Below are 9,516 nucleotides of genomic sequence, written 5' to 3'. Positions count from 1 at the left end.
CGAGGTAACGCCGATTCCATGAATGATGCACAGAAGAAACTCTGTTTACTTCATAAAAAATATCTGAGTCATATCTTACCTGCTTCCTTAAAGCAAAATATGTCTTTAGTAGTTTTGCAACTGTCTATGGTATACCAAATATAAAGACAATAAAGTTTTGAATGGGGTTTTGTACTGATTAATATCGACGAAACACAAATGTCGTCTTCAAAATGGTTATCAGGTCGTTATTCTCACGAATTATCTTAATAGTAATGAAATCCCTGGAAATATTTATAATGATGATTAATGTATCATGAGCAAACAGACGTATGCACTTACTCATTTATTTTAATTTGGTTTACTATAAGATATTTTGACCCTTTTACTTACTGTGTTACACGTTTCAGCCACGTTTCAGTTTTACACAGATTCGGCGTTACTTTTTCACAAATGATGCGCTATTTTCACATTCCTGCTTTACTGGATCAGGAGACAAAAAAAAATAAAGATAAATATGTGCAGATATTCCAAGCAAGAGATTCTCTCTGAATATTGATCCGTGATAGACGATTATTTCCGGGTATTTAGTACATACTGTTTGAAGCATCGATACTTTGACATGGTAGATATCCAGTCAAAACAAGCACGACCAAGCGGAATAATCTCAGAACATATCGTGATTCAATTACAGGGAATTCTAGACACGTAAAAATCGATGCAGAAATACTCCTGTAGTAAATTTTTATGAGCTCAGCGTAAAACCGGAATATGACCAGTTCATAAAGAGCTGTTGTGTAGAGAAGGTATATCTTAAAAGTTAAGCTGTTTTTATCAGTATCTTGGATATTGGTAGACACGAATATAAAGGTATGAGTTAATTATACTTATTCAATTTTAGTATCAATTTAGCTGTAAATATATATATATGTATAAACTACATTAAGCGTTTTAGTTATGTATTGTGTGAAAATTAATAAGTGTTATAAGTTAAATTGTGTGCTAAGTTTATAGAATTTTGTTTATTGTAGCATATCTGGCATAGTCGACCTTTTATATGTATGGTGCAAATAAAAAAACGTGAAGTGAATAGGGTTTATAGTAGTCTCCAAGTCAATATGTTGCATTACTTTTGACCTGAATAAAAGTGACTTCAAATCTGAGCAAGACCTCTAATTATTTTGTCACCAGATTTTGACGACTGAGTAAGTGACATATATTGTTATAGGACTCGTTAATACAGGGTTGTGAAAAACAAGTAGAAAAATAATGGTATTGAAAATAGTTGACAGTGTAGAACACATTCTGTGTGTAGTTATTATGTCATCTGTCAGATTCGTTTTAACTGATTATCAAATATTCTGTACAATATCAATAAGTTATAAGTTTAGCAAGAGTGCTAGAGAGCTATCTTAAATGGAACGAGTACATTAACTCTATAACATCTCATCAATGTTACTCTAGGAAAAGTCTGCTCTAACTGGAGTATTAAGGAAATAAACTGTCATCAACAGATCGATATGTAGCTGCAGGGGGCATAAAAATACGTTCTGTAAGTTTGTTTTGTTCCAATGAATGTAAGCTATATCGGAAACTGGCACAATAAATAAAGCTACTTGTGCGGCATTCAGTCTAAATGATTTTGTTAACTTAAATTCAAATTTATATCGATATCTGTTGCACACATTTCCTGATAATTATTTGATTCATTTTGAACCGTATGTCTGCTAATAGTTTTAAAATGCATTTTTGTTTATGGTTTTGTTTTGTCATGAGTAGACATTGGATATTTGCAACATAATTTAAAAATATGAGAAATATAAGATATCTATGTAATATTATATAAATAGATCATAGCTGTCGGGGTGATAGATGATATTGTCAACACTTGAACTAGTTATATGCCAGTTCAAGGGTTGGCAACATCCTCTATCACCCCGACAGTCATGTGTTATTTATTTAATTAAACCGTAAGACGTACAACTACGATATTTATCAAGTACGCGATCAATGAAATAAATAAATAGAGGATATTCAAGTTTTTTCTATAAATACATGATTTATTTTCATCGAGTGGTATGAAAATAAATATTTCATGAGTGGCGGTAGCCACGAGTGAAATATGGTAATTTTCATGCCACAAGATGAAAATAAATCATGTATTTATAGAAAAAACTTGAATTTTCTGTTTATTATATACATTTTTCTCTTTTTTTGCAATAAAATTTGAAGGACTTTCCCTTAAATTTTGTGTACTGGCAGAATTTAAAAGAAAGTAGTCCGGCGAGACACCAGTGAAAATACGGAAAATATGTTTCACTGCAGTGAAAAATAAATTTTTACAGTGAAAATACGGAAAATGAAAATATGCATTTTATTTCATCAATATTTCTCAATATTTCATTTATTAGTATATAATAAATACACGTCGTCATTTCACAATTTAATTTCGCTCAAAACAAACCAGTTCAAGAATAATTTTATACATTTGTACATACAGTAAAGACATAATATAAATGTATAATTTGCTGAATATGGAGTTATGCAAGAATATAAGAAATATTCCCAGAGGAATATATCCTAGGAGGGTTATATTCAATCAGAACACATAATAGGTCTATGGGTGTCTTACAATGAAGAATATATTGAGGTATAATAAAACTTATTAAAGCTTGCATTGTCCTCAAGTATATCGACTATTGAACAACACTGCATATATGCATAAACTGATCTGTAAAGATGTCTTATTGTTAATCCTTCCTAAGTAAAGCGGTGCCAGTGAGGTTGACGAAGCTAACATATTTTATATTAAAGCTGCATGCCTCAATATGAGCCAAAGTATTTCTATATATTAAACTGGAGAAAATGTAATGAGAATTTAAGAAAAAGTAAAAGGAGTTAAGATTCAAATAATAATGTACATGTTATGTGAGATTACTGACTGAGTTTGCAGTATTTAACACTGTATTTCCACTGCCTCATTTGCGCAGTAAGGGCTATTTTTGCCTATCGTGTCCTCTGTTCGGTAATTTACGTCGATTTTAAGTGCCGTTTGCAATATGTTAATTATTTTCTTTGTTCACTTCACAATATTTTAATTCAAATAAATTTTCAAAATTGTCCTGAAAATTAGCAAAATTCTTGAGGCATCCTGCTTTACATTGCCAGTCAGCAAACACGCGCAGAATACACAATTGTTAATCTTATCATTTCTATGGTTATTTATTTAAATATCACAGTCGAGTATGTGATTTTATGTAGATTTTACTTCACAATCTATAGCATCTTAAAGACCAAAACGGATATTTAGTCTGATGATATAATAAAATAGGCATACATATGCTCCCACGACTTTAGTAAAAGATATTTCATGCGAAAAATTACAGAAAGTCGGCAACTCATCTAACACCCAGGTTTCGCCCTCATATCTTAAAGAGCTTTTTTATATAGAAAAACCAAATAATCGTTCAATTATTATTATTATTATTATTAATATTATTATTATATAAATATATATGTAACCATACAAAGTGTGTAACATACAGTAACAAGAGCACCGCTAGGAGGAGCATTATATGCCCGAAAGTGGTTTTTTTTTTTTTTTTTTTTTTTTTAGTAAGGATGAAGCATTTGTAAGACATAGGAATTAAATACTGTATTACCTCCTTCTAAAAGCAATCCTCCTTTATGACTGAAGAACCATCATATAAATACAGTTCCTGTTTTCAAAGCACCACCATCAAGTTGTTATCTTGTAAGTAAAAATGCTAGGACGGATGGACGGAAAGACGTCAGGGGTATAACATAATATAAGCAAATGTTTTATGGCATATAATTAATGTATTCAATATAAGGGATCATCCTATGAAGTTTGACAGTTGTAAAACTGTTAACAATATTAAGGTCATTTAATATTGTCCTTTGATCTTGTGACCCCAATTTAGATATGACTGGATCTTTTATTCCATATAGGCAATCATCCTATAAAGTTTGAACACTGTAAGCCTAATGGAACTTTAGCTGTAGGTTGATATATACTTAAGTTATTGAGCGGAAATTGTTTTCAGTTTTAAGGTAAAAGTGACCTTGACCTTGTGACCCCAAAATCAATAGAGGCCTTCTACACAATATGGACAATCATCCTATGAAATTTGAATACTGTGGGCATGGACTATGTTATATAGAAACATGCCTTCCATTAACTGCATTTCGAATGCAAGCTAACGGCAGAAATGAGTAGTCAGTAATTGATAGTAAATCAAATAATATCATGTATGCAATCTCTATGAATCATCATACAGTGTGAGAATATAAAAATATCGATGTTGTTTCCTAAACACTACGTGAAGAATCAAAGCAATTTCATTCTGATACATGTATAATCATTTTGAATTGTCGTTAAAGGTATGATCACCCTAACGGGCACTATAAGGAACTGAAAATTTGACAACATAGGTCAGATATGTGCCTTAAAAGACAGCTGCATGCAAAATTTAAACAAACTTAACGTACGGTAAAAAATTTTTTAAAATCATTCTGGAAACAGTAAATAATTATCTACTACACAAACTAATTGAAGATTGAATAGTTTGTGTAGTAGGTAAAAGAGTTATGACCACTTTTCTGATCTTAAGCTTGGGTGTTTGAACAGCCTTTTTTTCAGAAATAAGGACCATTTAGATGATCTACAATATCATCCTTATGAAAAAAATGTGTTCTCATTAACTATTGTTAAAAACAAAAAATAACATTGAGCTAACCATTCACGCGATCAAATGATTGTTTATACTCAAAATTTATAAAATATCTATAAAATTGTAACCCTATCCCACCCGTTTTAACACTTGTTTTTTACCAATTTCCTACTTAGAAAGCCTTATAAAAAAAACCCCAAAATTTACCAAAATAACGGGCTGTTTTCAAAGTTTCCCTAAATTTTCACAATAGTATAATGGTAGATCTTGTAAATTATAAAATACTTTTATCTCCAATTTTTATTTTATTAGACTTTTAAAATATCAGGTACCATATTTGTTACAAGATTTAACATTATTTCGCCAGTAAATACTTTTATTAATTATATAATTAAAATTAAACATGTTTTTCTTTCCAAAAGATATATGAGAGATACTGAAATAATGTTTTAAAAAAAAAGGAAAAAATGTTGACCGTTCTGTGGTTTAAACTTTCAGTGCAGTTAACAGTAATTCTCGCCTAATTGAGCGGATATAATACATTAGGATGTTCATAATTTAAGTTTTAAATTTACACGTAAGTTATCAAACATATCTACAGCTACCAGTAAATGCACATTTGATGTGTCACCATCTCTATCTCTGTCGAACCGCCGTGATCAAACAGTTCTTCTTCGATGCCGAATTGGACACACTAAAATTACCCACTCTTATCTCCTTACAAATGACAATGCCCCTTTCTGTGTAGGTTGTAATGCAAATTTTACTGTTTTGAATGTCATGATTTTTCACAGGCCCGTAATAGATTTTATTCTGTAAATTCACTCAAAGAACTTTTTAATACAATTCCATCAAAAAACATAATTGATTATTTGAAAGAAATAAACTTGTATTCTAGGATCTAATTGGTTCATTTCTATTGTCATTAACAAAGTTTTACATAACATTTTAAGCCTTTAATAGCATTCGGCACGATATGGCCAGTTATGTGTTGACGTGCCGTGAAAATCCAAACAAACAAACAAACAAAATTATAGTCAACAAAACATTGTACGATATATTCCATATTCCAAAGGTATGTTGTAGAAATATCTGATTAGTTTACATTTCGCCTTTGTTTCTTTTTTATAACAGGAAGAAAATTGCAATATGTATTAAAAGGTTTTCGTGTTACATAGAAATGCATACAAATAAAATAATGTCTTGCTAGTCTAAAAATACATGATTCTAAAATTACAATTTTCGACACATGTATATCCCAATTAAACCGGAGATGATGACAATCAAAGCATAATGAAAGAATGTCTCTTGTGTGATATTATCAAATACCGGGTTAACTGATATGCGATAAAAACGAGTTAGAATAATCATCTTAAAACCGTTACAAATTTGATATTAAATCTCCACGATATAACTTTTTTTGAAAATGATAAAGATAAATATCGTATATATCAATAAAAAGTTAGAATTTGATAGGGCGTTTGTCTGTTGATAAAACATTTAAGGGACAGCTTTTATTTAAGCAAATATAGTATATTTATTATAAAGGCCTGTTATACAATCAAACATGTGATTTCGCTAAAATCAATGCAACCATTTTTAAGCCTAACAGTAGTATATTGAGCAGAAAACAGCTACTTAAGGACAAATCGATATTGCCTGCTGCTGACATAAAAAACCATTGTACGAGATTAAAAATGGCTTATTGGTTTTAGTAAATGTTCGTTTTTAAGGTTGTTGTTTTCTCTAGCATCTATGCTCTCTCATGTCTGAAGCCATTCACAGAGTTACATCTTTTGTACCACAATATAAATCACCGTATTGACTTAGTGGACAAACCAAAAGTTAAAATGTTTCGTTCGTGTTCAAATATGACGACTTTATGGATGTTTCTAAATTCAAAATTTCACCATTTTAGTGTTTAAATGATGAATTCTGCTTATGTCGATGCTAGGGGGCGTGGACGGTAACTTGCACTTTCCAGTATCGTCCATAAACAGGCTCAATCAAACCGAGCCTGCAACATTTTCAAGTTTGCCGTGTTGGACTTTTTTTAGGGATTTTGTTTTTCTCTATTTGACCGTTACTTATACTATACTTAGCCTTCTTACACATTGTTTATGTATTAACATTGTAAATGTCGTCGAACTGTTGTATTAATTGACTAATATAAGAAATAAGTTTAACAGGTATCATTAGTAGGCTTACAATTTGAACTTGATTTAAAATGGGTTTGATATTTGTTTCTTTATTTGATTGTTTTTAAAGAAATGATAACATTAAACAATAATTTGTTTAGCATGGTTGAGATGTTTAGACAACGGTATCTTTTAATGATTTATTATATTTTTTCAATGAATAAGAACTTTGGATATTTTTTGAATAACAGTTTATTTGTTCTTACAGACTTGTGTTCTAACATGGGTACTCCTTGCGATATATCTTTAGATCAAGCTGTAAAGGTAAACAATAATCTTTCTATTTGAAAGTTTGTTTGTAGAAAACAATGAAACATGCATGTATTTTAAATATAAATATATAAATAAACTACAAAGTGTGCCCATATAATGAATCCAAGGATTGATGGCTGAGTTAAGGCAGATCTCGTCAGAGGCAAGCCATTGTTTCCTTGAGCAATTCATTGCTTACTACTTGTTGGTTACAGGAATAAAGCTTATAGATTCCTGCACAATCGAACTAAAATGAATTCTGGAAAAACTAAATAGATAAGAATTATTTCTTTATTTATTTTTATTTATTTATTTTTTTGTAAATTTAAATGCAATAGATTTGCGATTTTTAATGTGTCTATATATTCTGTGTCATGTAAACATTTAATCCTATTTGTATAAAAATCACGTTCAGTAATCTTAATGTTTGTTCAATCAAATACAATTTAATGGTTTTAAATTTCAGGCTTTAGACAAAATAAAGAAAGATTATGAGATGGATAATGGACGCCTTGCAATTATAACAAGCGATCGCTATGAAGAAACTTTTGAAATCATGGCAAATCAGTTCACTCCTGACGAACCTTTATGCCGGTCATTTGGAGTCAAATGGAATGACGACTTTAGGAAAACTACATACGAAAATCTCATTCAAAACGTTTCAATATGCATGATCGCTAAAGACACAAACGAGTTAATGGGAATAAGAATAATTGGTATCATGAGAAAAATCGGATCCACCCGCCTGATTTTCAAAGTTTGGAGTATGAGCCTTTGAAAGGACTTTTTACCTTTCTTACCACAAAGACTCTGAAGTAAACTTCTTTGAAAAAATACGACTGCGATGAAGCAATCCATTTCTTTTGCATTAGGTGTTCCAACAAAAATTACCAGACGAAATGGGATTAGGAGGGCGCCTCCTTGCGGCCGCAGTTGCTAATGAGCAGGGAACTTGGATTTAAAGCTAATCAAAGGTGAAGGAACCTCAAAAAACTTCTCCCAGAGGATATACGAAAAGCAAAACTTTTCAAACTTTGCTAACAATGCCATATGATTCATATATCTATAAAGGACAACCGATAATAAACGGGACAGGGGAGCACACCATGACTAAGATATATGGCTTAAAATTGTAGATTTATCATCGCTTGAATGGTTCCTGTCGTATTTTGTAAATGCTCGTTCTGGTAAAACATTGCAAAAACGTGTACATGTACATACTAGTATGTGAAGAACTTTTGAATTTAGATTTTTCATATGAATATGTGCTTATCTACATCAGATATTACTGAAGCATATGTGGTGAAGATGAACAAGAAGATGTTATACATGGTGTCTTGTATATAAACAATTCGTGAAAGGTTCACGTTTAACTTCTCAAAGAGTACCTCAAGCTGTTTTTTGCCATATTTGTAATAAAGAAAATACCCCCCGTTTACCGTTACGATAAAAATGCTGCTGAAAAAACAACTCATTTTGATTCACTTCATTGCTAAATTGTCGCAGTGTAAAACTTAGTTTGTCTTCTTGTTTATGAAAGTAATTATCATATGGCCAGCTGTATGCTTCATTTATTTCAACATTTTTTACTCACTTATATTCATAATCTATATGTCATACTAGTTCGAAATTAGAAGCCCATTGTAATTTGTCAACTATGAATGAAAACTGTATTATTCGTTTTTGTTTTGATATTATTTTTCACTTTCCAACAATAAAATCTGCTTGTACTTTTACATTAAATCAATCGAAAGCCGTATAATAGCTTGGTTTTATCAAATAGTCATACTTAGTGATTCACTTTTAACGATACGGAAGCTCACTTTCATAGTTAATGCAGTCATGTACCTCTTTCGAAAAGAAACAAAGAATACTAATAACACAGATATGTAACAGATTTGTTACACTTTTATATATCTGACAGAAAAATGTTCATTAAGATTAAAAAAAAAAAGTGTTGAACTCAGATTTGCAATCAACACGTGGAAACTAATTGAAAATTAACGCTAATTGTTTGAAGATCATAGGTTTTTTTAATTTCAAAACCATGTAACGTTGTCATACATATTTGAATTTGAAGATAAAAATTTCAGGATGAATAACAAAGAATAGTTCTGCTAGTGAAAATATTAAAACAGAGTTCAACACTCAAAATAAAGTGTCTGTATTTGAAACAAGAGCTGTCGGTAGGACAGCAACGCTCGACTATTCTTAGTGCTTGATAGTGAAAAAAAGCCTTGATAATGTAAAATTTTCTAAGTTAACAAAATCCATGTTACAGTTATAGGCCTTGAAGAGAGTCCTATTATGCTCTCAAAGAAGAGTGTAAAATTTCAACTTGTTTCAAAGCCAGATGTCAATAGAATATAAAATGTCTGAGGTGGTATGCAAAC

General features: G+C 30.8%; 1 long non-coding RNA gene across 1 annotated transcript; it reads left to right on the top strand.

Moving 5' to 3' along the window:
* The first annotated feature begins 520 nt into the window (after positions 1 to 520).
* On the top strand, positions 521 to 7,862 carry LOC132744783 (uncharacterized). The gene is made up of 3 exons (XR_009627747.1): positions 521 to 849; positions 7,080 to 7,135; positions 7,590 to 7,862. It is a non-coding gene; the product is annotated as an uncharacterized LOC132744783 (long non-coding RNA).
* Positions 7,863 to 9,516: the final 1,654 nt, after the last annotated feature.

Source organism: Ruditapes philippinarum, unplaced genomic scaffold, assembly GCF_026571515.1.
Source record: "Ruditapes philippinarum isolate M1 unplaced genomic scaffold, ASM2657151v2 ctg3307_1_1_1_1, whole genome shotgun sequence".
Lineage (NCBI taxonomy): Eukaryota > Metazoa > Mollusca > Bivalvia > Venerida > Veneridae > Ruditapes > Ruditapes philippinarum.
This window is presented reverse-complemented; position numbering and strand designations above follow the sequence as displayed.